The following is an 18,116-nucleotide window of genomic DNA, read 5'->3' on the forward strand; positions in this document are numbered from 1 at the left end:
AACCTACTCACGGCCTTAAAAGTCAACGGGACCTGGGATTCCCAGCCGGTCACCCATACTGGTACTTGCCAGGCCTCAAGCTGGCTGGCGGCCGCGATCTGACGAGAGCAGGCACATTCAGCTTAGAACGCCCGTTGACAGCTCCTCCTCCTTTCCTATGGGCTTTCTGCAGTGCGAACGCACCTCCGAAAAGGAAATAAACCTACTCACGGCCTTAAAAGTCAACGGGACCTGGGATTCCCAGCCGGTCACCCATACTGGTACTTGCCAGGCCTCAAGCTGGCTGGCGGCCGCGATCTGACGAGAGCAGGCACATTCAGCTTAGAATGCCCGTTGACAGCTCCTCCTCCTTTCCTATGGGCTTTCTGCAGTGCGAACGCACCTCCGAAACGGAAAGAAACCTACTCACGGCCTTAAAAGTCAACGGGACCTGGGATTCCCAGCCGGTCACCCATACTGGTACTTGCCAGGCCTCAAGCTGGCTGGCGGCCGCGATCTGACGAGAGCAGGCACATTCAGCTTAGAATGCCCGTTGACAGCTGCTCCTCCTCCTTTCCAATGGGCTTTCTGCAGTGCGAACGCACCTCCGAAAAGGAAAGCAACCTACTCACGGCCTTAAAAGTCAGCGGGACCTGGGATTCCCAGCCGGTCACCCATACTGGTACTTGCCAGGCCTCAAGCTGGCTGGCGGCCGCGATCTGACGAGAGCAGGCACATTCAGCTTAGAATGCCCGTTGACAGCTCCTCCTCCTTTCCTATGGGCTTTCTGCAGTGCGAACGCACCTCCGAAAAGGAAAGAAACCTACTCACGGCCTTAAAAGTCAACGGGACCTGGGATTCCCAGCCGGTCACCCATACTGGTACTTGCCAGGCCTCAAGCTGGCTGGCGGCCGCGATCTGACGAGAGCAGGCACATTCAGCTTAGAATGCCCGTTGACAGCTCCTCCTCCTTTCCTATGGGCTTTCTGCAGTGCGAACGCACCTCCGAAACGGAAAGAAACCTACTCACGGCCTTAAAAATCAACGGGACCTGGGATTCCCAGCCGGTCACCCATACTGGTACTTGCCAGGCCTCAAGCTGGCTGGCGGCCGCGATCTGACGAGAGCAGGCACATTCAGCTTAGAATGCCCGTTGACAGCTCCTCCTCCTTTCCTATGGGCTTTCTGCAGTGCGAACGCACCTCCGAAAAGGAAAGAAACCTACTCACGGCCTTAAAAGTCAACGGGACCTGGGATTCCCAGCCGGTCACCCATACTGGTACTTGCCAGGCCTCAAGCTGGCTGGCGGCCTCGATCTGACGAGAGCAGGCACATTCAGCTTAGAATGCCCGTTGACAGCTCCTCCTCCTTTCCTATGGGCTTTCTGCAGTGCGAACGCACCTCCGAAACGGAAAGAAACCTACTCACGGCCTTAAAAGTCAACGGGACCTGGGATTCCCAGCCGGTCACCCATACTGGTACTTGCCAGGCCTCAAGCTGGCTGGCGGCCGCGATCTGACGAGAGCAGGTACATTCAGCTTAGAATGCCCGTTGACAGCTCCTCCTCCTTTCCTATGGGCTTTCTGCAGTGCGAACGCACCTCCGAAAAGGAAAGCAACCTACTCACGGCCTTAAAAGTCAACGGGACCTGGGATTCCCAGCCGGTCACCCATACTGGTACTTGCCAGGCCTCAAGCTGGCTGGCGGCCGCGATCTGACGAGAGCAGGCACATTCAGCTTAGAACGCCCGTTGACAGCTCCTCCTCCTTTCCTATGGGCTTTCTGCAGTGCGAACGCACCTCCGAAAAGGAAATAAACCTACTCACGGCCTTAAAAGTCAACGGGACCTGGGATTCCCAGCCGGTCACCCATACTGGTACTTGCCAGGCCTCAAGCTGGCTGGCGGCCGCGATCTGACGAGAGCAGGCACATTCAGCTTAGAATGCCCGTTGACAGCTCCTCCTCCTTTCCTATGGGCTTTCTGCAGTGCGAACGCACCTCCGAAACGGAAAGAAACCTACTCACGGCCTTAAAAGTCAACGGGACCTGGGATTCCCAGCCGGTCACCCATACTGGTACTTGCCAGGCCTCAAGCTGGCTGGCGGCCGCGATCTGACGAGAGCAGGCACATTCAGCTTAGAATGCCCGTTGACAGCTGCTCCTCCTCCTTTCCAATGGGCTTTCTGCAGTGCGAACGCACCTCCGAAAAGGAAAGCAACCTACTCACGGCCTTAAAAGTCAGCGGGACCTGGGATTCCCAGCCGGTCACCCATACTGGTACTTGCCAGGCCTCAAGCTGGCTGGCGGCCGCGATCTGACGAGAGCAGGCACATTCAGCTTAGAATGCCCGTTGACAGCTCCTCCTCCTTTCCTATGGGCTTTCTGCAGTGCGAACGCACCTCCGAAAAGGAAAGAAACCTACTCACGGCCTTAAAAGTCAACGGGACCTGGGATTCCCAGCCGGTCACCCATACTGGTACTTGCCAGGCCTCAAGCTGGCTGGCGGCCGCGATCTGACGAGAGCAGGCACATTCAGCTTAGAATGCCCGTTGACAGCTCCTCCTCCTTTCCTATGGGCTTTCTGCAGTGCGAACGCACCTCCGAAACGGAAAGAAACCTACTCACGGCCTTAAAAGTCAATGGGACCTGGGATTCCCAGCCGGTCACCCATACTGGTACTTGCCAGGCCTCAAGCTGGCTGGCGGCCGCGATCTGACGAGAGCAGGTACATTCAGCTTAGAATGCCCGTTGACAGCTCCTCCTCCTTTCCTATGGGCTTTCTGCAGTGCGAACGCACCTCCGAAAAGGAAAGCAACCTACTCACGGCCTTAAAAGTCAACGGGACCTGGAATTCCCAGCCGGTCACCCATACTGGTACTTGCCAGGCCTCAAGCTGGCTGGCGGCCGCGATCTGACGAGAGCAGGCACATTCAGCTTAGAATGCCCGTTGACAGCTCCTCCTCCTTTCCTATGGGCTTTCTGCAGTGCGAACGCACCTCCGAAAAGGAAAGCAACCTACTCACGGCCTTAAAAGTCAACGGGACCTGGGATTCCCAGCCGGTCACCCATACTAGTACTTGCCAGGCCTCAAGCTGGCTGGCGGCCGCGATCTGACGAGAGCAGGCACATTCAGCTTAGAATGCCCGTTGACAGCTCCTCCTCCTTTCCTATGGGCTTTCTGCAGTGCGAACGCACCTCCGAAACGGAAAGAAACCTACTCACGGCCTTAAAAGTCAACGGGACCTGGGATTCCCAGCCGGTCACCCATACTGGTACTTGCCAGGCCTCAAGCTGGCTGGCGGCCGCGATCTGACGAGAGCAGGCACATTCAGCTTAGAATGCCCGTTGACAGCTCCTCCTCCTTTCCTATGGGCTTTCTGCAGTGCGAACGCACCTCCGAAACGGAAAGAAACCTACTCACGGCCTTAAAAGTCAACGGGACCTGGGATTCCCAGCCGGTCACCCATACTGGTACTTGCCAGGCCTCAAGCTGACTGGCGGCCGCGATCTGACGAGAGCAGGTACATTCAGCTTAGAATGCCCGTTGACAGCTCCTCCTCCTTTCCTATGGGCTTTCTGCAGTGCGAACGCACCTCCGAAAAGGAAAGCAACCTACTCACGGCCTTAAAAGTCAACGGGACCTGGGATTCCCAGCCGGTCACCCATACTGGTACTTGCCAGGCCTCAAGCTGGCTGGCGGCCGCGATCTGACGAGAGCAGGCACATTCAGCTTAGAACGCCCGTTGACAGCTCCTCCTCCTTTCCTATGGGCTTTCTGCAGTGCGAACGCACCTCCGAAAAGGAAATAAACCTACTCACGGCCTTAAAAGTCAACGGGACCTGGGATTCCCAGCCGGTCACCCATACTGGTACTTGCCAGGCCTCAAGCTGGCTGGCGGCCGCGATCTGACGAGAGCAGGCACATTCAGCTTAGAATGCCCGTTGACAGCTCCTCCTCCTTTCCTATGGGCTTTCTGCAGTGCGAACGCACCTCCGAAACGGAAAGAAACCTACTCACGGCCTTAAAAGTCAACGGGACCTGGGATTCCCAGCCGGTCACCCATACTGGTACTTGCCAGGCCTCAAGCTGGCTGGCGGCCGCGATCTGACGAGAGCAGGCACATTCAGCTTAGAATGCCCGTTGACAGCTGCTCCTCCTCCTTTCCAATGGGCTTTCTGCAGTGCGAACGCACCTCCGAAAAGGAAAGCAACCTACTCACGGCCTTAAAAGTCAGCGGGACCTGGGATTCCCAGCCGGTCACCCGTACTGGTACTTGCCAGGCCTCAAGCTGGCTGGCGGCCGCGATCTGACGAGAGCAGGCACATTCAGCTTAGAATGCCCGTTGACAGCTCCTCCTCCTTTCCTATGGGCTTTCTGCAGTGCGAACGCACCTCCGAAAAGGAAAGAAACCTACTCACGGCCTTAAAAGTCAACGGGACCTGGGATTCCCAGCCGGTCACCCATACTGGTACTTGCCAGGCCTCAAGCTGGCTGGCGGCCGCGATCTGACGAGAGCAGGCACATTCAGCTTAGAATGCCCGTTGACAGCTCCTCCTCCTTTCCTATGGGCTTTCTGCAGTGCGAACGCACCTCCGAAACGGAAAGAAACCTACTCACGGCCTTAAAAGTCAACGGGACCTGGGATTCCCAGCCGGTCACCCATACTGGTACTTGCCAGGCCTCAAGCTGGCTGGCGGCCGCGATCTGACGAGAGCAGGTACATTCAGCTTAGAATGCCCGTTGACAGCTCCTCCTCCTTTCCTATGGGCTTTCTGCAGTGCGAACGCACCTCCGAAAAGGAAAGCAACCTACTCACGGCCTTAAAAGTCAACGGGACCTGGAATTCCCAGCCGGTCACCCATACTGGTACTTGCCAGGCCTCAAGCTGGCTGGCGGCCGCGATCTGACGAGAGCAGGCACATTCAGCTTAGAATGCCCGTTGACAGCTCCTCCTCCTTTCCTATGGGCTTTCTGCAGTGCGAACGCACCTCCGAAAAGGAAAGCAACCTACTCACGGCCTTAAAAGTCAACGGGACCTGGGATTCCCAGCCGGTCACCCATACTGGTACTTGCCAGGCCTCAAGCTGGCTGGCGGCCGCGATCTGACGAGAGCAGGCACATTCAGCTTAGAATGCCCGTTGACAGCTCCTCCTCCTTTCCTATGGGCTTTCTGCAGTGCGAACGCACCTCCGAAACGGAAAGAAACCTACTCACGGCCTTAAAAGTCAACAGGACCTGGGATTCCCAGCCGGTCACCCATACTGGTACTTGCCAGGCCTCAAGCTGGCTGGCGGCCGCGATCTGACGAGAGCAGGCACATTCAGCTTAGAATGCCCGTTGACAGCTCCTCCTCCTTTCCTATGGGCTTTCTGCAGTGCGAACGCACCTCCGAAAAGGAAAGAAACCTACTCACGGCCTTAAAAGTCAACGGGACCTGGGATTCCCAGCCGGTCACCCATACTGGTACTTGCCAGGCCTCAAGCTGGCTGGCGGCCGCGATCTGACGAGAGCAGGCACATTCAGCTTAGAATGCCCGTTGACAGCTCCTCCTCCTTTCCTATGGGCTTTCTGCAGTGCGAACGCACCTCCGAAACGGAAAGAAACCTACTCACGGCCTTAAAAGTCAACGGGACCTGGGATTCCCAGCCGGTCACCCACACTGGTACTTGCCAGGCCTCAAGCTGGCTGGCGGCCGCGATCTGACGAGAGCAGGTACATTCAGCTTAGAATGCCCGTTGACAGCTCCTCCTCCTTTCCTATGGGCTTTCTGCAGTGCGAACGCACCTCCGAAAAGGAAAGCAACCTACTCACGGCCTTAAAAGTCAACGGGACCTGGGATTCCCAGCCGGTCACCCATACTGGTACTTGCCAGGCCTCAAGCTGGCTGGCGGCCGCGATCTGACGAGAGCAGGCACATTCAGCTTAGAACGCCCGTTGACAGCTCCTCCTCCTTTCCTATGGGCTTTCTGCAGTGCGAACGCACCTCCGAAAAGGAAAGAAACCTACTCACGGCCTTAAAAGTCAACGGGACCTGGGATTCCCAGCCGGTCACCCATACTGGTACTTGCCAGGCCTCAAGCTGGCTGGCGGCCGCGATCTGACGAGAGCAGGCACATTCAGCTTAGAATGCCCGTTGACAGCTCCTCCTCCTTTCCTATGGGCTTTCTGCAGTGCGAACGCACCTCCGAAACGGAAAGAAACCTACTCACGGCCTTAAAAGTCAATGGGACCTGGGATTCCCAGCCGGTCACCCATACTGGTACTTGCCAGGCCTCAAGCTGGCTGGCGGCCGCGATCTGACGAGAGCAGGCACATTCAGCTTAGAATGCCCGTTGACAGCTCCTCCTCCTTTCCTATGGGCTTTCTGCAGTGCGAACGCACCTCCGAAACGGAAAGAAACCTACTCACGGCCTTAAAAGTCAACGGGACCTGGGATTCCCAGCCGGTCACCCATACTGGTACTTGCCAGGCCTCAAGCTGGCTGGCGGCCGCGATCTGACGAGAGCAGGCACATTCAGCTTAGAAAGCCCGTTGACAGCTCCTCCTCCTTTCCTATGGGCTTTCTGCAGTGCAAACGCACCTCCGAAAAGGAAAGCAACCTACTCACGGCCTTAAAAGTCAACGGGACCTGGGATTCCCAGCCGGTCACCCATACTGGTACTTGCCAGGCCTCAAGCTGGCTGGCGGCCGCGATCTGACGAGAGCAGGCACATTCAGCTTAGAACGCCCATTGACAGCTCTTCCTCCTTTCCTATGGGCTTTCTGCAGTGCGAACGCACCTCCGAAAAGGAAAGAAACCTACTCACGGCCTTAAAAGTCAACGGGACCTGGGATTCCCAGCCGGTCACCCATACTGGTACTTGCCAGGCCTCAAGCTGGCTGGCGGCCGCGATCTGACGAGAGCAGGCACATTCAGCTTAGAATGCCCGTAGAATGCCCGTTGACAGCTCCTCCTCCTTTCCTATGGGCTTTCTGCAGTGCGAACGCACCTCCGAAACGGAAAGAAACCTACTCACGGCCTTAAAAGTCAACGGGACCTGGGATTCCCAGCCGGTCACCCATACTGGTACTTGCCAGGCCTCAAGCTGGCTGGCGGCCGCGATCTGACGAGAGCAGGCACATTCAGCTTAGAATGCCCGTTGACAGCTCCTCCTCCTTTCCTATGGGCTTTCTGCAGTGCGAACGCACCTCCGAAAAGGAAAGAAACCTACTCACGGCCTTAAAAGTCAACGGGACCTGGGATTCCCAGCCGGTCACCCATACTGGTACTTGCCAGGCCTCAAGCTGGCTGGCGGCCGCGATCTGACGAGAGCAGGCACATTCAGCTTAGAATGCCCGTTGACAGCTCCTCCTCCTTTCCTATGGGCTTTCTGCAGTGCGAACGCACTTCCGAAAAGGAAAGAAACCTACTCACGGCCTTAAAAGTCAACGGGACCTGGGATTCCCAGCTGGTCACCCATACTGGTACTTGCCAGGCCTCAAGCTGGCTGGCGGCCGCGATCTGACGAGAGCAGGCACATTCAGCTTAGAATGCCCGTTGACAGCTCCTCCTCCTTTCCTATGGGCTTTCTGCAGTGCGAACGCACCTCCGAAAAGGAAAGCAACCTACTCACGGCCTTAAAAGTCAGCGGGACCTGGGATTCCCAGCCGGTCACCCATACTGGTACTTGCCAGGCCTCAAGCTGGCTGGCGGCCGCGATCTGACGAGAGCAGGCACATTCAGCTTAGAATGCCCGTTGACAGCTCCTCCTCCTTTCCTATGGGCTTTCTGCAGTGCGAACGCACCTCCGAAAAGGAAAGAAACCTACTCACGGCCTTAAAAGTCAACGGGACCTGGGATTCCCAGCCGGTCACCCATACTGGTACTTGCCAGGCCTCAAGCTGGCTGGCGGCCGCGATCTGACGAGAGCAGGCACATTCAGCTTAGAATGCCCGTTGACAGCTCCTCCTCCTTTCCTATGGGCTTTCTGCAGTGCGAACGCACCTCCGAAACGGAAAGTAACCTACTCACGGCCTTAAAAGTCAATGGGACCTGGGATTCCCAGCCGGTCACCCATACTGGTACTTGCCAGGCCTCAAGCTGGCTGGCGGCCGCGATCTGACGAGAGCAGGCACATTCAGCTTAGAATGCCCGTTGACAGCTCCTCCTCCTTTCCTATGGGCTTTCTGCAGTGCGAACGCACCTCCGAAACGGAAAGAAACCTACTCACGGCCTTAAAAGTCAACGGGACCTGGGATTCCCAGCCGGTCACCCACACTGGTACTTGCCAGGCCTCAAGCTGGCTGGCGGCCGCGATCTGACGAGAGCAGGTACATTCAGCTTAGAATGCCCGTTGACAGCTCCTCCTCCTTTCCTATGGGCTTTCTGCAGTGCGAACGCACCTCCGAAAAGGAAAGCAACCTACTCACGGCCTTAAAAGTCTACGGGACCTGGGATTCCCAGCCGGTCACCCATACTGGTACTTGCCAGGCCTCAAGCTGGCTGGCGGCCGCGATCTGACGAGAGCAGGCACATTCAGCTTAGAACGCCCGTTGACAGCTCCTCCTCCTTTCCTATGGGCTTTCTGCAGTGCGAACGCACCTCCGAAAAGGAAAGAAACCTACTCACGGCCTTAAAAGTCAACGGGACCTGGGATTCCCAGCCGGTCACCCATACTGGTACTTGCCAGGCCTCAAGCTGGCTGGCGGCCGCGATCTGACGAGAGCAGGCACATTCAGCTTAGAATGCCCGTTGACAGCTCCTCCTCCTTTCCTATGGGCTTTCTGCAGTGCGAACGCACCTCCGAAACGGAAAGAAACCTACTCACGGCCTTAAAAGTCAATGGGACCTGGGATTCCCAGCCGGTCACCCATACTGGTACTTGCCAGGCCTCAAGCTGGCTGGCGGCCGCGATCTGACGAGAGCAGGTACATTCAGCTTAGAATGCCCGTTGACAGCTCCTCCTCCTTTCCTATGGGCTTTCTGCAGTGCGAACGCACCTCCGAAAAGGAAAGCAACCTACTCACGGCCTTAAACGTCAACGGGACCTGGGATTCCCAGCCGGTCACCCATACTGGTACTTGCCAGGCCTCAAGCTGGCTGGCGGCCGCGATCTGACGAGAGCAGGCACATTCAGCTTAGAATGCCCGTTGACAGCTCCTCCTCCTTTCCTATGGGCTTTCTGCAGTGCGAACGCACCTCCGAAAAGGAAAGAAACCTACTCACGGCCTTAAAAGTCAACGGGACCTGGGATTCCCAGCCGGTCACCCATACTGGTACTTGCCAGGCCTCAAGCTGGCTGGCGGCCGCGATCTGACGAGAGCAGGCACATTCAGCTTAGAATGCCCGTTGACAGCTCCTCCTCCTTTCCTATGGGCTTTCTGCAGTGCGAACGCACCTCCGAAACGGAAAGAAACCTACTCACGGCCTTAAAAGTCAACGGGACCTGGGATTCCCAGCCGGTCACCCATACTGGTACTTGCCAGGCCTCAAGCTGGCTGGCGGCCGCGATCTGACGAGAGCAGGCACATTCAGCTTAGAATGCCCGTTGACAGCTCCTCCTCCTTTCCTATGGGCTTTCTGCAGTGCGAACGCACCTCCGAAACGGAAAGAAACCTACTCACGGCCTTAAAAGTCAACGGGACCTGGGATTCCCAGCCGGTCACCCATACTGGTACTTGCCAGGCCTCAAGCTGGCTGGCGGCCGCGATCTGACGAGAGCAGGTACATTCAGCTTAGAATGCCCGTTGACAGCTCCTCCTCCTTTCCTATGGGCTTTCTGCAGTGCGAACGCACCTCCGAAAAGGAAAGCAACCTACTCACGGCCTTAAAAGTCAACGGGACCTGGGATTCCCAGCCGGTCACCCATACTGGTACTTGCCAGGCCTCAAGCTGGCTGGCGGCCGCGATCTGACGAGAGCAGGCACATTCAGCTTAGAACGCCCGTTGACAGCTCCTCCTCCTTTCCTATGGGCTTTCTGCAGTGCGAACGCACCTCCGAAAAGGAAAGAAACCTACTCACGGCCTTAAAAGTCAACGGGACCTGGGATTCCCAGCCGGTCATCCATACTGGTACTTGCCAGGCCTCAAGCTGGCTGGCGGCCGCGATCTGACGAGAGCAGGCACATTCAGCTTAGAATTCCCGTTGACAGCTCCTCCTCCTTTCCTATGGGCTTTCTGCAGTGCGAACGCACCTCCGAAAAGGAAAGAAACCTACTCACGGCCTTAAAAGTCAACGGGACCTGGGATTCCCAGCCGGTCACCCATACTGGTACTTGCCAGGCCTCAAGCTGGCTGGCGGCCGCGATCTGACGAGAGCAGGCACATTCAGCTTAGAATGCCCGTTGACAGCTCCTTCTCCTTTCCTATGGGCTTTCTGCAGTGCGAACGCACCTCTGAAAAGGAAAGAAACCTACTCACGGCCTTAAAAGTCAACGGGACCTGGGATTCCCAGCCGGTCACCCATACTGGTACTTGCCAGGCCTCAAGCTGGCTGGCGGCCGCGATCTGACGAGAGCAGGCACATTCAGCTTAGAATGCCCGTTGACAGCTCCTCCTCCTTTCCTATGGGCTTTCTGCAGTGCGAACGCACTTCCGAAAAGGAAAGAAACCTACTCACGGCCTTAAAAGTCAACGGGACCTGGGATTCCCAGCTGGTCACCCATACTGGTACTTGCCAGGCCTCAAGCTGGCTGGCGGCCGCGATCTGACGAGAGCAGGCACATTCAGCTTAGAATGCCCGTTGACAGCTCCTCCTCCTTTCCTATGGGCTTTCTGCAGTGCGAACGCACCTCCGAAAAGGAAAGCAACCTACTCACGGCCTTAAAAGTCAGCGGGACCTGGGATTCCCAGCCGGTCACCCATACTGGTACTTGCCAGGCCTCAAGCTGGCTGGCGGCCGCGATCTGACGAGAGCAGGCACATTCAGCTTAGAATGCCCGTTGACAGCTCCTCCTCCTTTCCTATGGGCTTTCTGCAGTGCGAACGCACCTCCGAAAAGGAAAGAAACCTACTCACGGCCTTAAAAGTCAACGGGACCTGGGATTCCCAGCCGGTCACCCATACTGGTACTTGCCAGGCCTCAAGCTGGCTGGCGGCCGCGATCTGACGAGAGCAGGCACATTCAGCTTAGAATGCCCGTTGACAGCTCCTCCTCCTTTCCTATGGGCTTTCTGCAGTGCGAACGCACCTCCGAAACGGAAAGTAACCTACTCACGGCCTTAAAAGTCAATGGGACCTGGGATTCCCAGCCGGTCACCCATACTGGTACTTGCCAGGCCTCAAGCTGGCTGGCGGCCGCGATCTGACGAGAGCAGGCACATTCAGCTTAGAATGCCCGTTGACAGCTCCTCCTCCTTTCCTATGGGCTTTCTGCAGTGCGAACGCACCTCCGAAACGGAAAGAAACCTACTCACGGCCTTAAAAGTCAACGGGACCTGGGATTCCCAGCCGGTCACCCACACTGGTACTTGCCAGGCCTCAAGCTGGCTGGCGGCCGCGATCTGACGAGAGCAGGTACATTCAGCTTAGAATGCCCGTTGACAGCTCCTCCTCCTTTCCTATGGGCTTTCTGCAGTGCGAACGCACCTCCGAAAAGGAAAGCAACCTACTCACGGCCTTAAAAGTCAACGGGACCTGGGATTCCCAGCCGGTCACCCATACTGGTACTTGCCAGGCCTCAAGCTGGCTGGCGGCCGCGATCTGACGAGAGCAGGCACATTCAGCTTAGAACGCCCGTTGACAGCTCCTCCTCCTTTCCTATGGGCTTTCTGCAGTGCGAACGCACCTCCGAAAAGGAAAGAAACCTACTCACGGCCTTAAAAGTCAACGGGACCTGGGATTCCCAGCCGGTCACCCATACTGGTACTTGCCAGGCCTCAAGCTGGCTGGCGGCCGCGATCTGACGAGAGCAGGCACATTCAGCTTAGAATGCCCGTTGACAGCTCCTCCTCCTTTCCTATGGGCTTTCTGCAGTGCGAACGCACCTCCGAAACGGAAAGAAACCTACTCACGGCCTTAAAAGTCAATGGGACCTGGGATTCCCAGCCGGTCACCCATACTGGTACTTGCCAGGCCTCAAGCTGGCTGGCGGCCGCGATCTGACGAGAGCAGGTACATTCAGCTTAGAATGCCCGTTGACAGCTCCTCCTCCTTTCCTATGGGCTTTCTGCAGTGCGAACGCACCTCCGAAAAGGAAAGCAAACTACTCACGGAGTTAAACGTCAACGGGACCTGGGATTCCCAGCCGGTCACCCATACTGGTACTTGCCAGGCCTCAAGCTGGCTGGCAGCCGCGATCTGACGAGAGCAGGCACATTCAGCTTAGAATGCCCGTTGACAGCTCCTCCTCCTTTCCTATGGGCTTTCTGCAGTGCGAACGCACCTCCGAAAAGGAAATAAACCTACTCACGGCCTTAAAAGTCAACGGGACCTGGGATTCCCAGCCGGTCACCCATACTGGTACTTGCCAGGCCTCAAGCTGGCTGGCGGCCGCGATCTGACGAGAGCAGGCACATTCAGCTTAGAATGCCCGTTGACAGCTCCTCCTCCTTTCCTATGGGCTTTCTGCAGTGCGAACGCACCTCCGAAACGGAAAGAAACCTACTCACGGCCTTAAAAGTCAACGGGACCTGGGATTCCCAGCCGGTCACCCATACTGGTACTTGCCAGGCCTCAAGCTGGCTGGCGGCCGCGATCTGACGAGAGCAGGAACATTCAGCTTAGAATGCCCGTTGACAGCTCCTCCTCCTTTCCTATGGGCTTTCTGCAGTGCGAACGCACCTCCGAAACGGAAAGAAACCTACTCACGGCCTTAAAAGTCAACGGGACCTGGGATTCCCAGCCGGTCACCCATACTGGTACTTGCCAGGCCTCAAGCTGGCTGGCGGCCGCGATCTGACGAGAGCAGGTACATTCAGCTTAGAATGCCCGTTGACAGCTCCTCCTCCTTTCCTATGGGCTTTCTGCAGTGCGAACGCACCTCCGAAAAGGAAAGCAACCTACTCACGGCCTTAAAAGTCAACGGGACCTGGGATTCCCAGCCGGTCACCCATACTGGTACTTGCCAGGCCTCAAGCTGGCTGGCGGCCGCGATCTGACGAGAGCAGGCACATTCAGCTTAGAACGCCCGTTGACAGCTCCTCCTCCTTTCCTATGGGCTTTCTGCAGTGCGAACGCACCTCCGAAAAGGAAAGAAACCTACTCACGGCCTTAAAAGTCAACGGGACCTGGGATTCCCAGCCGGTCATCCATACTGGTACTTGCCAGGCCTCAAGCTGGCTGGCGGCCGCGATCTGACGAGAACAGGCACATTCAGCTTAGAATGCCCGTTGACAGCTCCTCCTCCTTTCCTATGGGCTTTCTGCAGTGCGAACGCACCTCCGAAACGGAAAGAAACCTACTCACGGCCTTAAAAGTCAACGGGACCTGGGATTCCCAGCCGGTCACCCATACTGGTACTTGCCAGGCCTCAAGCTGGCTGGCGGCCGCGATCTGACGAGAGCAGGCACATTCAGCTTAGAATGCCCGTTGACAGCTCCTCCTCCTTTCCTATGGGCTTTCTGCAGTGCGAACGCACCTCCGAAACGGAAAGAAACCTACTCACGGCCTTAAAAGTCAACGGGACCTGGGATTCCCAGCCGGTCACCCATACTGGTACTTACCAGGCCTCAAGCTGGCTGGCGGCCGCGATCTGACGAGAGCAGGCACATTCAGCTTAGTATGCCCGTTGACAGCTCCTCCTCCTTTCCTATGGGCTTTCTGCAGTGCGAACGCACCTCCGAAAAGGAAAGCAACCTACTCACGGCCTTAAAAGTCAGCGGGACCTGGGATTCCCAGCCAGTCACCCATACTGGTACTTGCCAGGCCTCAAGCTGGCTGGCGGCCGCGATCTGACGAGAGCAGGCACATTCAGCTTAGAATGCCCGTTGACAGCTCCTTTCCTATGGGCTTTCTGCAGTGCGAACGCACCTCCGAAAAGGAAAGAAACCTACTCACGGCCTTAAAAGTCAACGGGACCTGGGATTCCCAGCCGGTCACCCATACTGGTACTTGCCAGGCCTCAAGCTGGCTGGCGGCCGCGATCTGACGAGAGCAGGCACATTCAGCTTAGAATGCCTGTTGACAGCTCCTCCTCCTTTCCTATGGGCTTTCTGCAGTGCGAACGCACCTCCGAAACGGAAAGAAACCTACTCACGGCCTTAAAAGTCAACGGGACCTGGGATTCCCAGCCGGTCACCCATACTGGTACTTGCCAGGCCTCAAGCTGGCTGGCGGCCGCGATCTGACGAGAGCAGGCACATTCAGCTTAGAATGCCCGTTGACAGCTCCTCCTCCTTTCCTATGGGCTTTCTGCAGTGCGAACGCACCTCCGAAACGGAAAGAAACCTACTCACGGCCTTAAAAGTCAACGGGACCTGGGATTCCCAGCCGGTCACCCACACTGGTACTTGCCAGGCCTCAAGCTGGCTGGCGGCCGCGATCTGACGAGAGCAGGTACATTCAGCTTAGAATGCCCGTTGATAGCTCCTCCTCCTTTCCTATGGGCTTTCTGCAGTGCGAACGCACCTCCGAAAAGGAAAGCAACCTACTCACGGCCTTAAAAGTCAACGGGACCTGGGATTCCCAGCCGGTCACCCATACTGGTACTTGCCAGGCCTCAAGCTGGCTGGCGGCCGCGATCTGACAAGAGCAGGCACATTCAGCTTAGAACGCCCGTTGACAACTCCTCCTCCTTTCCTATGGGCTTTCTGCAGTGCGAACGCACCTCCGAAAAGGAAAGAAACCTACTCACGGCCTTAAAAGTCAACGGGACCTGGGATTCCCAGCCGGTCACCCATACTGGTACTTGCCAGGCCTCAAGCTGGCTGGCGGCCGCGATCTGACGAGAGCAGGCACATTCAGCTTAGAATGCCCGTTGACAGCTCCTCCTCCTTTCCTATGGGCTTTCTGCAGTGCGAACGCACCTCCGAAACGGAAAGAAACCTACTCACGGCCTTAAAAGTCAATGGGACCTGGGATTCCCAGCCGGTCACCCATACTGGTACTTGCCAGGCCTCAAGCTGGCTGGCGGCCGCGATCTGACGAGAGCAGGTACATTCAGCTTAGAATGCCCGTTGACAGCTCCTCCTCCTTTCCTATGGGCTTTCTGCAGTGCGAACGCACCTCCGAAAAGGAAAGCAACCTACTCACGGCCTAAAAAGTCAACGGGACCTGGGATTCCCAGCCGGTCACCCATACTGGTACTTGCCAGGCCTCAAGCTGGCTGGCGGCCGCGATCTGACGAGAGCAGGCACATTCAGCTTAGAATGCCCGTTGACAGCTCCTCCTCCTTTCCTATGGGCTTTCTGCAGTGCGAACGCACCTCCGAAAAGGAAAGAAACCTACTCACGGCCTTAAGAGTCAACGGGACCTGGGATTCCCAGCCGGTCACCCATACTGGTACTTGCCAGGCCTCAAGCTGGCTGGCGGCCGCGATCTGACGAGAGCAGGCACATTCAGCTTAGAATGCCCGTTGACAGCTCCTCCTCCTTTCCTATGGGCTTTCTGCAGTGCGAACGCACCTCCGAAAAGGAAAGCAACCTACTCACGGCCTTAAAAGTCAACGGGACCTGGGATTCCCAGCCGGTCACCCATACTGGTACTTGCCAGGCCTCAAGCTGGCTGGCGGCCGCGATCTGACGAGAGCAGGCACATTCAGCTTAGAATGCCCGTTGACAGCTCCTCCTCCTTTCCTATGGGCTTTCTGCAGTGCGAACGCACCTCCGAAACGGAAAGAAACCTACTCACGGCCTTAAAAGTCAATGGGACCTGGGATTCCCAGCCGGTCACCCATACTGGTACTTGCCAGGCCTCAAGCTGGCTGGCGGCCGCGATCTGACGAGAGCAGGTACATTCAGCTTAGAATGCCCGTTGACAGCTCCTCCTCCTTTCCTATGGGCTTTCTGCAGTGCGAACGCACCTCCGAAAAGGAAAGCAACCTACTCACGGCCTTAAAAGTCAACGGGACCTGGGATTCCCAGCCGGTCACCCATACTGGTACTTGCCAGGCCTCAAGCTGGCTGGCGGCCGCGATCTGACGAGAGCAGGCACATTCAGCTTAGAATGCCCGTTGACAGCTCCTCCTCCTTTCCTATGGGCTTTCTGCAGTGCGAACGCACCTCCGAAACGGAAAGAAACCTACTCACGGCCTTAAAAGTCAACGGGACCTGGGATTCCCAGCCGGTCACCCACACTGGTACTTGCCAGGCCTCAAGCTGGCTGGCGGCCGCGATCTGACGAGAGCAGGTACATTCAGCTTAGAATGCCCGTTGACAGCTCCTCCTCCTTTCCTATGGGCTTTCTGCAGTGCGAACGCACCTCCGAAAAGGAAAGCAACCTACTCACGGCCTTAAAAGTCAACGGGACCTGGGATTCCCAGCCGGTCACCCATACTGGTACTTGCCAGGCCTCAAGCTGGCTGGCGGCCGCGATCTGACGAGAGCAGGCACATTCAGCTTAGAACGCCCGTTGACAGCTCCTCCTCCTTTCCTATGGGCTTTCTGCAGTGCGAACGCACCTCCGAAAAGGAAAGAAACCTACTCACGGCCTTAAAAGTCAACGGGACCTGGGATTCCCAGCCGGTCACCCATACTGGTACTTGCCAGGCCTCAAGCTGGCTGGCAGCCGCGATCTGACGAGAGCAGACACATTCAGCTTAGAATGCCCGTTGACAGCTCCTCCTCCTTTCCTATGGGCTTTCTGCAGTGCGAACGCACCTCCGAAACGGAAAGAAACCTACTCACGGCCTTAAAAGTCAATGGGACCTGGGATTCCCAGCCGGTCACCCATACTGGTACTTGCCAGGCCTCAAGCTGGCTGGCGGCCGCGATCTGACGAGAGCAGGTACATTCAGCTTAGAATGCCCGTTGACAGCTCCTCCTCCTTTCCTATGGGCTTTCTGCAGTGCGAACGCACCTCCGAAAAGGAAAGCAACCTACTCACGGCCTAAAAAGTCAACGGGACCTGGGATTCCCAGCCGGTCACCCATACTGGTACTTGCCAGGCCTCAAGCTGGCTGGCGGCCGCGATCTGACGAGAGCAGGCACATTCAGCTTAGAATGCCCGTTGACAGCTCCTCCTCCTTTCCTATGGGCTTTCTGCAGTGCGAACGCACCTCCGAAAAGGAAAGAAACCTACTCACGGCCTTAAGAGTCAACGGGACCTGGGATTCCCAGCCGGTCACCCATACTGGTACTTGCCAGGCCTCAAGCTGGCTGGCGGCCGCGATCTGACGAGAGCAGGCACATTCAGCTTAGAATGCCCGTTGACAGCTCCTCCTCCTTTCCTATGGGCTTTCTGCAGTGCGAACGCACCTCCGAAAAGGAAAGAAACCTACTCACGGCCTTAAAAGTCAACGGGACCTGGGATTCCCAGCCGGTCACCCATACTGGTACTTGCCAGGCCTCAAGCTGGCTGGCGGCCGCGATCTGACGAGAGCAGGCACATTCAGCTTAGAATGCCCGTTGACAGCTCCTTCTCCTTTCCTATGGGCTTTCTGCAGTGCGAACGCACCTCTGAAAAGGAAAGAAACCTACTCACGGCCTTAAAAGTCAACGGGACCTGGGATTCCCAGCCGGTCACCCATACTGGTACTTGCCAGGCCTCAAGCTGGCTGGCGGCCGCGATCTGACGAGAGCAGGCACATTCAGCTTAGAATGCCCGTTGACAGCTCCTCCTCCTTTCCTATGGGCTTTCTGCAGTGCGAACGCACTTCCGAAAAGGAAAGAAACCTACTCACGGCCTTAAAAGTCAACGGGACCTGGGATTCCCAGCTGGTCACCCATACTGGTACTTGCCAGGCCTCAAGCTGGCTGGCGGCCGCGATCTGACGAGAGCAGGCACATTCAGCTTAGAATGCCCGTTGACAGCTCCTCCTCCTTTCCTATGGGCTTTCTGCAGTGCGAACGCACCTCCGAAAAGGAAAGCAACCTACTCACGGCCTTAAAAGTCAGCGGGACCTGGGATTCCCAGCCGGTCACCCATACTGGTACTTGCCAGGCCTCAAGCTGGCTGGCGGCCGCGATCTGACGAGAGCAGGCACATTCAGCTTAGAATGCCCGTTGACAGCTCCTCCTCCTTTCCTATGGGCTTTCTGCAGTGCGAACGCACCTCCGAAAA

The 18,116-nt window shown here is 56.9% G+C and overlaps 80 pseudogenes; all 80 read right to left on the minus strand.

Moving 5' to 3' along the window:
- Positions 1–20: 20 nt before the first annotated feature.
- LOC136596855 (5S ribosomal RNA) lies at positions 21–139 on the minus strand (annotated as a pseudogene).
- An 80-nt stretch (positions 140–219) lies between these two features.
- Positions 220–338, minus strand: LOC136596196 (5S ribosomal RNA; annotated as a pseudogene).
- Positions 339–418: 80 nt separating this feature from the next.
- On the minus strand, positions 419–537 carry LOC136596197 (5S ribosomal RNA; annotated as a pseudogene).
- Positions 538–620: 83 nt separating this feature from the next.
- Positions 621–739, minus strand: LOC136597116 (5S ribosomal RNA; annotated as a pseudogene).
- Positions 740–819: 80 nt separating this feature from the next.
- LOC136596198 (5S ribosomal RNA) lies at positions 820–938 on the minus strand (annotated as a pseudogene).
- An 80-nt stretch (positions 939–1,018) lies between these two features.
- On the minus strand, positions 1,019–1,137 carry LOC136596706 (5S ribosomal RNA; annotated as a pseudogene).
- An 80-nt stretch (positions 1,138–1,217) lies between these two features.
- On the minus strand, positions 1,218–1,336 carry LOC136597473 (5S ribosomal RNA; annotated as a pseudogene).
- Positions 1,337–1,416: 80 nt separating this feature from the next.
- LOC136596030 (5S ribosomal RNA) lies at positions 1,417–1,535 on the minus strand (annotated as a pseudogene).
- An 80-nt stretch (positions 1,536–1,615) lies between these two features.
- LOC136596856 (5S ribosomal RNA) lies at positions 1,616–1,734 on the minus strand (annotated as a pseudogene).
- Positions 1,735–1,814: 80 nt separating this feature from the next.
- On the minus strand, positions 1,815–1,933 carry LOC136596199 (5S ribosomal RNA; annotated as a pseudogene).
- Positions 1,934–2,013: 80 nt separating this feature from the next.
- On the minus strand, positions 2,014–2,132 carry LOC136596202 (5S ribosomal RNA; annotated as a pseudogene).
- An 83-nt stretch (positions 2,133–2,215) lies between these two features.
- Positions 2,216–2,334, minus strand: LOC136597117 (5S ribosomal RNA; annotated as a pseudogene).
- Positions 2,335–2,414: 80 nt separating this feature from the next.
- Positions 2,415–2,533, minus strand: LOC136596203 (5S ribosomal RNA; annotated as a pseudogene).
- Positions 2,534–2,812: 279 nt separating this feature from the next.
- On the minus strand, positions 2,813–2,931 carry LOC136597182 (5S ribosomal RNA; annotated as a pseudogene).
- Positions 2,932–3,011: 80 nt separating this feature from the next.
- Positions 3,012–3,130, minus strand: LOC136597097 (5S ribosomal RNA; annotated as a pseudogene).
- Positions 3,131–3,210: 80 nt separating this feature from the next.
- Positions 3,211–3,329, minus strand: LOC136596204 (5S ribosomal RNA; annotated as a pseudogene).
- Positions 3,330–3,409: 80 nt separating this feature from the next.
- Positions 3,410–3,528, minus strand: LOC136597605 (5S ribosomal RNA; annotated as a pseudogene).
- Positions 3,529–3,608: 80 nt separating this feature from the next.
- On the minus strand, positions 3,609–3,727 carry LOC136596857 (5S ribosomal RNA; annotated as a pseudogene).
- An 80-nt stretch (positions 3,728–3,807) lies between these two features.
- LOC136596205 (5S ribosomal RNA) lies at positions 3,808–3,926 on the minus strand (annotated as a pseudogene).
- An 80-nt stretch (positions 3,927–4,006) lies between these two features.
- On the minus strand, positions 4,007–4,125 carry LOC136596206 (5S ribosomal RNA; annotated as a pseudogene).
- An 83-nt stretch (positions 4,126–4,208) lies between these two features.
- On the minus strand, positions 4,209–4,327 carry LOC136597531 (5S ribosomal RNA; annotated as a pseudogene).
- An 80-nt stretch (positions 4,328–4,407) lies between these two features.
- Positions 4,408–4,526, minus strand: LOC136596207 (5S ribosomal RNA; annotated as a pseudogene).
- Positions 4,527–4,606: 80 nt separating this feature from the next.
- On the minus strand, positions 4,607–4,725 carry LOC136596042 (5S ribosomal RNA; annotated as a pseudogene).
- Positions 4,726–4,805: 80 nt separating this feature from the next.
- Positions 4,806–4,924, minus strand: LOC136597194 (5S ribosomal RNA; annotated as a pseudogene).
- Positions 4,925–5,004: 80 nt separating this feature from the next.
- Positions 5,005–5,123, minus strand: LOC136596208 (5S ribosomal RNA; annotated as a pseudogene).
- Positions 5,124–5,203: 80 nt separating this feature from the next.
- Positions 5,204–5,322, minus strand: LOC136596576 (5S ribosomal RNA; annotated as a pseudogene).
- An 80-nt stretch (positions 5,323–5,402) lies between these two features.
- On the minus strand, positions 5,403–5,521 carry LOC136596209 (5S ribosomal RNA; annotated as a pseudogene).
- Positions 5,522–5,601: 80 nt separating this feature from the next.
- On the minus strand, positions 5,602–5,720 carry LOC136596459 (5S ribosomal RNA; annotated as a pseudogene).
- Positions 5,721–5,800: 80 nt separating this feature from the next.
- Positions 5,801–5,919, minus strand: LOC136596858 (5S ribosomal RNA; annotated as a pseudogene).
- Positions 5,920–5,999: 80 nt separating this feature from the next.
- Positions 6,000–6,118, minus strand: LOC136596210 (5S ribosomal RNA; annotated as a pseudogene).
- Positions 6,119–6,397: 279 nt separating this feature from the next.
- LOC136596847 (5S ribosomal RNA) lies at positions 6,398–6,516 on the minus strand (annotated as a pseudogene).
- Positions 6,517–6,596: 80 nt separating this feature from the next.
- Positions 6,597–6,715, minus strand: LOC136597289 (5S ribosomal RNA; annotated as a pseudogene).
- An 80-nt stretch (positions 6,716–6,795) lies between these two features.
- Positions 6,796–6,914, minus strand: LOC136597303 (5S ribosomal RNA; annotated as a pseudogene).
- A 91-nt stretch (positions 6,915–7,005) lies between these two features.
- On the minus strand, positions 7,006–7,124 carry LOC136596211 (5S ribosomal RNA; annotated as a pseudogene).
- Positions 7,125–7,204: 80 nt separating this feature from the next.
- On the minus strand, positions 7,205–7,323 carry LOC136596214 (5S ribosomal RNA; annotated as a pseudogene).
- Positions 7,324–7,403: 80 nt separating this feature from the next.
- LOC136597231 (5S ribosomal RNA) lies at positions 7,404–7,522 on the minus strand (annotated as a pseudogene).
- An 80-nt stretch (positions 7,523–7,602) lies between these two features.
- LOC136597119 (5S ribosomal RNA) lies at positions 7,603–7,721 on the minus strand (annotated as a pseudogene).
- Positions 7,722–7,801: 80 nt separating this feature from the next.
- LOC136596215 (5S ribosomal RNA) lies at positions 7,802–7,920 on the minus strand (annotated as a pseudogene).
- Positions 7,921–8,199: 279 nt separating this feature from the next.
- On the minus strand, positions 8,200–8,318 carry LOC136596471 (5S ribosomal RNA; annotated as a pseudogene).
- An 80-nt stretch (positions 8,319–8,398) lies between these two features.
- On the minus strand, positions 8,399–8,517 carry LOC136597301 (5S ribosomal RNA; annotated as a pseudogene).
- Positions 8,518–8,597: 80 nt separating this feature from the next.
- LOC136596216 (5S ribosomal RNA) lies at positions 8,598–8,716 on the minus strand (annotated as a pseudogene).
- A 478-nt stretch (positions 8,717–9,194) lies between these two features.
- LOC136596217 (5S ribosomal RNA) lies at positions 9,195–9,313 on the minus strand (annotated as a pseudogene).
- An 80-nt stretch (positions 9,314–9,393) lies between these two features.
- On the minus strand, positions 9,394–9,512 carry LOC136596218 (5S ribosomal RNA; annotated as a pseudogene).
- An 80-nt stretch (positions 9,513–9,592) lies between these two features.
- LOC136596054 (5S ribosomal RNA) lies at positions 9,593–9,711 on the minus strand (annotated as a pseudogene).
- An 80-nt stretch (positions 9,712–9,791) lies between these two features.
- Positions 9,792–9,910, minus strand: LOC136596859 (5S ribosomal RNA; annotated as a pseudogene).
- Positions 9,911–9,990: 80 nt separating this feature from the next.
- LOC136597411 (5S ribosomal RNA) lies at positions 9,991–10,109 on the minus strand (annotated as a pseudogene).
- An 80-nt stretch (positions 10,110–10,189) lies between these two features.
- On the minus strand, positions 10,190–10,308 carry LOC136596219 (5S ribosomal RNA; annotated as a pseudogene).
- An 80-nt stretch (positions 10,309–10,388) lies between these two features.
- On the minus strand, positions 10,389–10,507 carry LOC136596220 (5S ribosomal RNA; annotated as a pseudogene).
- Positions 10,508–10,587: 80 nt separating this feature from the next.
- On the minus strand, positions 10,588–10,706 carry LOC136597244 (5S ribosomal RNA; annotated as a pseudogene).
- Positions 10,707–10,786: 80 nt separating this feature from the next.
- LOC136597120 (5S ribosomal RNA) lies at positions 10,787–10,905 on the minus strand (annotated as a pseudogene).
- An 80-nt stretch (positions 10,906–10,985) lies between these two features.
- LOC136596221 (5S ribosomal RNA) lies at positions 10,986–11,104 on the minus strand (annotated as a pseudogene).
- A 279-nt stretch (positions 11,105–11,383) lies between these two features.
- Positions 11,384–11,502, minus strand: LOC136596483 (5S ribosomal RNA; annotated as a pseudogene).
- An 80-nt stretch (positions 11,503–11,582) lies between these two features.
- On the minus strand, positions 11,583–11,701 carry LOC136596860 (5S ribosomal RNA; annotated as a pseudogene).
- Positions 11,702–11,781: 80 nt separating this feature from the next.
- LOC136596222 (5S ribosomal RNA) lies at positions 11,782–11,900 on the minus strand (annotated as a pseudogene).
- A 478-nt stretch (positions 11,901–12,378) lies between these two features.
- On the minus strand, positions 12,379–12,497 carry LOC136596224 (5S ribosomal RNA; annotated as a pseudogene).
- Positions 12,498–12,577: 80 nt separating this feature from the next.
- On the minus strand, positions 12,578–12,696 carry LOC136596469 (5S ribosomal RNA; annotated as a pseudogene).
- An 80-nt stretch (positions 12,697–12,776) lies between these two features.
- On the minus strand, positions 12,777–12,895 carry LOC136596066 (5S ribosomal RNA; annotated as a pseudogene).
- Positions 12,896–12,975: 80 nt separating this feature from the next.
- Positions 12,976–13,094, minus strand: LOC136596861 (5S ribosomal RNA; annotated as a pseudogene).
- An 80-nt stretch (positions 13,095–13,174) lies between these two features.
- LOC136597310 (5S ribosomal RNA) lies at positions 13,175–13,293 on the minus strand (annotated as a pseudogene).
- An 80-nt stretch (positions 13,294–13,373) lies between these two features.
- LOC136596226 (5S ribosomal RNA) lies at positions 13,374–13,492 on the minus strand (annotated as a pseudogene).
- Positions 13,493–13,572: 80 nt separating this feature from the next.
- LOC136595767 (5S ribosomal RNA) lies at positions 13,573–13,691 on the minus strand (annotated as a pseudogene).
- Positions 13,692–13,771: 80 nt separating this feature from the next.
- On the minus strand, positions 13,772–13,890 carry LOC136597523 (5S ribosomal RNA; annotated as a pseudogene).
- A 74-nt stretch (positions 13,891–13,964) lies between these two features.
- LOC136597243 (5S ribosomal RNA) lies at positions 13,965–14,083 on the minus strand (annotated as a pseudogene).
- An 80-nt stretch (positions 14,084–14,163) lies between these two features.
- Positions 14,164–14,282, minus strand: LOC136596227 (5S ribosomal RNA; annotated as a pseudogene).
- Positions 14,283–14,362: 80 nt separating this feature from the next.
- Positions 14,363–14,481, minus strand: LOC136596671 (5S ribosomal RNA; annotated as a pseudogene).
- An 80-nt stretch (positions 14,482–14,561) lies between these two features.
- On the minus strand, positions 14,562–14,680 carry LOC136597528 (5S ribosomal RNA; annotated as a pseudogene).
- An 80-nt stretch (positions 14,681–14,760) lies between these two features.
- LOC136596228 (5S ribosomal RNA) lies at positions 14,761–14,879 on the minus strand (annotated as a pseudogene).
- A 279-nt stretch (positions 14,880–15,158) lies between these two features.
- Positions 15,159–15,277, minus strand: LOC136596230 (5S ribosomal RNA; annotated as a pseudogene).
- Positions 15,278–15,357: 80 nt separating this feature from the next.
- LOC136596231 (5S ribosomal RNA) lies at positions 15,358–15,476 on the minus strand (annotated as a pseudogene).
- Positions 15,477–15,556: 80 nt separating this feature from the next.
- LOC136596232 (5S ribosomal RNA) lies at positions 15,557–15,675 on the minus strand (annotated as a pseudogene).
- A 279-nt stretch (positions 15,676–15,954) lies between these two features.
- Positions 15,955–16,073, minus strand: LOC136596233 (5S ribosomal RNA; annotated as a pseudogene).
- An 80-nt stretch (positions 16,074–16,153) lies between these two features.
- Positions 16,154–16,272, minus strand: LOC136596495 (5S ribosomal RNA; annotated as a pseudogene).
- Positions 16,273–16,352: 80 nt separating this feature from the next.
- Positions 16,353–16,471, minus strand: LOC136596862 (5S ribosomal RNA; annotated as a pseudogene).
- An 80-nt stretch (positions 16,472–16,551) lies between these two features.
- LOC136597127 (5S ribosomal RNA) lies at positions 16,552–16,670 on the minus strand (annotated as a pseudogene).
- Positions 16,671–16,949: 279 nt separating this feature from the next.
- Positions 16,950–17,068, minus strand: LOC136596234 (5S ribosomal RNA; annotated as a pseudogene).
- An 80-nt stretch (positions 17,069–17,148) lies between these two features.
- On the minus strand, positions 17,149–17,267 carry LOC136596236 (5S ribosomal RNA; annotated as a pseudogene).
- Positions 17,268–17,347: 80 nt separating this feature from the next.
- Positions 17,348–17,466, minus strand: LOC136596237 (5S ribosomal RNA; annotated as a pseudogene).
- Positions 17,467–17,546: 80 nt separating this feature from the next.
- On the minus strand, positions 17,547–17,665 carry LOC136596239 (5S ribosomal RNA; annotated as a pseudogene).
- An 80-nt stretch (positions 17,666–17,745) lies between these two features.
- On the minus strand, positions 17,746–17,864 carry LOC136597256 (5S ribosomal RNA; annotated as a pseudogene).
- An 80-nt stretch (positions 17,865–17,944) lies between these two features.
- On the minus strand, positions 17,945–18,063 carry LOC136597121 (5S ribosomal RNA; annotated as a pseudogene).
- Positions 18,064–18,116: the final 53 nt, after the last annotated feature.

The sequence above is a fragment of the Eleutherodactylus coqui genome, unplaced genomic scaffold (genome assembly GCF_035609145.1).
Source record: "Eleutherodactylus coqui strain aEleCoq1 unplaced genomic scaffold, aEleCoq1.hap1 HAP1_SCAFFOLD_117, whole genome shotgun sequence".
Classification (NCBI taxonomy): Eukaryota; Metazoa; Chordata; class Amphibia; order Anura; family Eleutherodactylidae; genus Eleutherodactylus; species Eleutherodactylus coqui.